Consider the following 4,036-nt stretch of genomic DNA (forward strand, 5'->3'; position numbering starts at 1 on the left):
TTAACTTTTAGGTTGCATACACAAGATGATTTGCCTTGGTTTATTTCTGTCGTAATGCTATTATAGTTTGGATCTGGAATATCCCCCAAAGTCTCATGTATCAAAATCTTGGTCCTCAGTGCAGAAATGTTCAGAGATGAGACATTTGGGAAGTGATTGGATAACAAGAGTCTAACTTCATCATCTCCATTGATGGTATCATAACTGAATGTATTGTTGGGAGGTGGTGGAAACTGTGGGGGATGGAAACTAGTTGAGAGACCAGATCTTTGGAATTGTGCCCTGCCCCAGGATCTCCTTTCATCCTTTATGTTGATTTTCCCAGGTATTTTGTCACAGTGATAAAAAGCTGACTAATAAATATGCCATAATCATTTTTAGAGGTGGTCTTATTTAAAGAGTGTAATAAGAAGAATAATAAGCCCCAAAATGTCTAATTCCTCGACATATTTTCCATGCATACATTATCTTACATGGAAAGGGAATTTTGCAGATATAATTCAGAATATGGATCTTGAGATGTAAAGAGTATCCTAGATTAACTTGGACTGAGTCTAGTTACATGAGTCCTTAAAAGCAGGGAATTGTTCCTATGAAGGTCAGAGGGATATGACAAGATGGAAAGGGGGAAACATTTCAAGCACAGTATGGTCAACTTCTGTTTGCTGGTTTCAAGATGGAGGACAAGGACCAAGTTAAAGAATGTATATAGCTGGGAACAACCTTCTGCTCACAGCCACAAAGGACTAAATCCTACCAATAATGCAAGTGAGCAAGGAAATGAATCCTTCCTTAGAACCTCTAAACAGGAAAACACACCCTTAGAGCAAGTTGGATTTTAGCCTGGTGAAATTTTACAAAATCACAAAACTGTGAAGTAATAAATTCATTTCAGATGTCAAATTGGTGGTAATTTATTATAGCAGCAGGAGAAAACTAATACAGATATTTTAATATGGTGACTCCAGTTGGGAAGCTACATCAGGGCCAATGAACAGGAAACCTGTAGAGGGGAAGCCAAAATCATAAAGTCCCTTCAATTTAAGAGTCAGAAAAGTGCAGAGTGTACAGAATGGCAGCCTCTCCATCCTCTTTAGCATTTTTCTTGATTCCCTTAAGGTCTTGGAGAATGGGAGCATGTGTTATACACAGCAAGATATTAGGAGGGCTAGTTTATGTCATTAGAGACTGAAAATTTACTTTCATCTCTTCAGAAGAACTGGCTTAAAAATGCATACAGAAATGACAATGTTGGTATTTTTTAGAGAATCATAATACAGTTGAATGAATATGAGTTATATGAAAGAAGAAAGCACTTAAGTGTTTAAAAATGAAGCTGATTCAGCTGCTTCAGATTTCCACTGATTGAGCGCAGACTTCTGCAATTGCCTCTGCAGCTGTTTCAGGCTTCAGTGCTACTCTTTTAACTTGACATTCTGGAAATTAGTTACTTTAGTTTTAAACAGCTGACTTACTGTTAATCAATAAAATACATCTCTTTAAGAATAATTTCTCTCCTCAGAAAAAGAAAGTACATCAGTAACATAAACATACAAGCTGCAAGCTGAGTGTCAAAGTCTTTGCTGCTGTTAAACCTCCAAGGTCCTGAAGAAGGGCTCTTCCTTGCCTGACAGATGGGTCACAAGGAAGAATCCATGTGGAGACAGATTCAATTATGACTTTGATGGAGAAGAGGAATACTTTGGGGACAATGTAAAAATGGCCAGAAATCGAGAAAGCCATCTCCCAAACATTAGAGTTCTCCAGAGTGGTCCCCAGACCACAGTATCTAGTAGGAATCATTATAACAGAAAATTATTGAATCTCCTCCAGGCTTGATCAAAAATTCTGGGGGTGGAACTCCAAACTCTACACTGTTACAAAAATCCACAGGTGATCCAGATGTCTGCTAATGTTTGAGAAATAGTGACCTAACACAACCTCTCTGGTCACTTTCTAAATTTTCTTATTAGCTTCTCTAAAGTTTTTTTAATTCTTAGATGCCTCCAGAAATTAAACAGAGGCTGTTCTTACTAGGTTACTACCCCTCAACCTAATTTATTTTAGGGTACTGTGTATGAATGAGTTCTCACTATATCCAATAAGGTTCTTAATATGTCAAGTGCCCAATAAATGGAAAATAATTAAAATTGATGATACAGTAAGAACTTGTTTAATGAGTGGGAGTTCAAAGAAGAAGAAAAAGAATTCAATCTATTTGGTTTCAAATTTATTTTGTTTGCTGTCTACTTTTGAGCAAATTCATTTGCTTGCTACCAGCAAAATATTGTCATGAAATATATTTTGAAAACATGGATTCTTAGGCCTTTTCCCTGCATTTTTACATAGTTATATCCAACACTTATTTATTTTCCTAAGAGATCCTTTCTCACTTTTGTCTATCGTGGTCACTATATGTGGCAAATTTTATGTACTGATCCAGTCCATTGTGCAATACAAGCATATCTGTTTCTACTGATGGTGCTGTAAGCACCTCACAGATTCCAGCTTCGGAACAAGAGACCCTGGTTTGACCAAAGCCATTGCTTTTGAAGTTGTTAAAGTCTGTTGATGAACAAAAAGACAATTACACCATGAAAGAGAACCATCAGATGCCAGCACATTAGTGAGTGAGAACAGGTGTCACCTTGAAGGTGGGAGTGTATCAGAAGGGCCTTATGCTAGAACTACAGGGAGAGAAGACTTCATCTTCCTGTTTGGTTTCTAGACCAACTACCTCATCTAAAAGGAGAGCAATTTGTGAGACAGAAGAAAATTTATATGAATTATCTGGTGAATGACAAAAGCACCACAAATCTGATAGTATTTTCCTTTCCTTTGATGAAAGCATGGCTCTGTGTGTAGAAAGGGAAATATGTTGTGAAGGAATCAGTAGAAGTGAATCAGTAGTGATTCCATCAAATATGAATATTGAAGATGGTGTGAGTGAACATTCCAGTGATTGGTTGGATCAGGATTCAGTTTCAGATCAATTTAGTGTAGAATTTGAAGTTGAATCTCTTGATTCAGAGGATTATAGCCTTAGTGAAGAAGGACAAGAACTCTCAGATGAAGATGATGTGGTGAATTGAGTTACTGTGTATCAGGCAGGGGAAAGTGATACAGATTCATTTGAAGAAGATCCTGAAATTTCCTTAGCTGACTATTGGAAGTGTACTTCATGCAATGAAATGAATCCTCCCTTTCCACCACAATGCAATAGATGTTGGACCCTTCATGAGAACTGGCTTCCTGAATATAAAGGGGGAATTTCTGTGACATCCAAACTAGAAAGCTCAACACAGGCAGAAGAAGGCTTGGATATGCTGGAGAAAAAACAAAAAAACTACAGCAAATGATTCCAAAGAATCATGTATTGAGGAAAATGATAAGACCACACAAGCTTCCCAGTCACAAGAAAGTGAGGACTATTCTCAACTATCAACTTCAAATAGCATTAGTTATCACAGTCAAGAAGATGTCAAAGAGTATGAGAAGGAAGAAACACAAGACAAAGAAAAAGGTGTGAAAACTGATTTTCTCCTTAATGTCATTGATCCATGTGTGATTTACCAAGGTTGACCTAAAAATGTTTATGGTAAGTCAGGATATCTTATGTCATGCTTCACATGTGCAAAGAAGCTAAAGAAAAGGAATAAGTCCTGTCCAGTATGCAGACAACCAATTCAAATGATTGTGTTAACTTATTTCAACTAGCTGCCATGTCATAAAAATAGGATTATATATTTCTAGTTATAACCCTAAATATTTTGACCCTATGGATTTTATTTTTACTGACATTTATAAGGGAAAGAAACTCAAACTTTCTTCCTCTAGATTTCTTTGTAATATAATTTACCTAGCTTGGCAGGAAAAGTAGGTAATACGTATTCCCTTCTAGGAAAGATTCCCTTCTGTTTATATTTTATATATGGGTTTTAATAAAATTTACATTGAATATATAGCTCATTTTTTACCCTCACCCCTAATTTTAAATAATTTCAACTCTCTTAAGTGAGAAGTACCTAATTTTCTT

General features: G+C 36.3%; 1 pseudogene; it reads left to right on the forward strand.

Moving 5' to 3' along the window:
• Positions 1-507: 507 nt before the first annotated feature.
• LOC143385939 (E3 ubiquitin-protein ligase Mdm2-like) lies at positions 508-3,717 on the forward strand (annotated as a pseudogene).
• Positions 3,718-4,036: the final 319 nt, after the last annotated feature.

Source organism: Callospermophilus lateralis (assembly GCF_048772815.1).
Source record: "Callospermophilus lateralis isolate mCalLat2 chromosome 11 unlocalized genomic scaffold, mCalLat2.hap1 SUPER_11_unloc_1, whole genome shotgun sequence".
Lineage (NCBI taxonomy): Eukaryota > Metazoa > Chordata > Mammalia > Rodentia > Sciuridae > Callospermophilus > Callospermophilus lateralis.